This window comes from Triticum aestivum, chromosome 7D (genome assembly GCF_018294505.1).
Source record: "Triticum aestivum cultivar Chinese Spring chromosome 7D, IWGSC CS RefSeq v2.1, whole genome shotgun sequence".
Lineage (NCBI taxonomy): Eukaryota > Viridiplantae > Streptophyta > Magnoliopsida > Poales > Poaceae > Triticum > Triticum aestivum.
In genome coordinates this window covers 638,229,221-638,230,126 of record NC_057814.1, presented here as the reverse complement: position 1 = coordinate 638,230,126, position 906 = coordinate 638,229,221, and positions in this window count along the sequence as shown.

The window sequence follows — 906 nt, the reverse complement described above, 5'->3', positions numbered from 1 at the left end:
GTTTTGGGGGGTTAATTTAGGTTGTTATTAGGTAGCTATTAGAGAGAAGTGTCCTCTCTTATATCTCCGTGCTTGGTTTACCAACGATACGTACTGCTATGCCTAAACATGGCTTAGATTGAAGTGAAGGCAACATGTGGTGCATGTCGAAAGTAATACTAATCCGGACTTGATCAAGTTTGGATTGTACTACTTTCGACACGCACCACATGCATGTTGCCTTCACTTCAATCCAATCCATGTTCATTTCACCCGCTGATATATAATAACTCTTCATGCACGCATCATGCATCATCATATATAATAACAAGTCCTACTAATCATCATCATACAACTTCTACTCGTTATTAATAACAAGTCATACGGTCATCATCCTCACAGTCATCGAACCAACCCTACTTAATTGTTCTTAGCACATGATCATCAGTATTAGGTAGGACCGAAATACCCTCTTTAAAGTAAAATAGCATAAAACAATATAGACCCTGACTCTCCATTATGGAGAATGGAGATCATCCTGTCTCCAATTCTTGCGCCTCGCTTCCTTTTGCTTCCAAGAAGCTCCTTGCGACTGTCCATACATTTTTTCCATTCTTTGATTTGCATGTCTCCACTTCTTTTAGAAATCCGGTATGGACAGTTGAGATTCGTAGGATGACCTGGTTGTATATTCAAAACATCAAGCCTACCATTCTGATACATCAAATGAGGCACACAATCCTCTGGGATTATCTGTTGAAAAACATAGTAATAACTTCATAGTTAGCAATGATAATGCACTAGTTTTAGAACTATGCAAAATATGCACGGATGTCGTAATAGTAAGAAATCTTACCAGGGTATCTCCATAGTAGTTACCGTAGTTCAACACGTGCACTAGTGGCACGTATGGAGGACCATAATGAT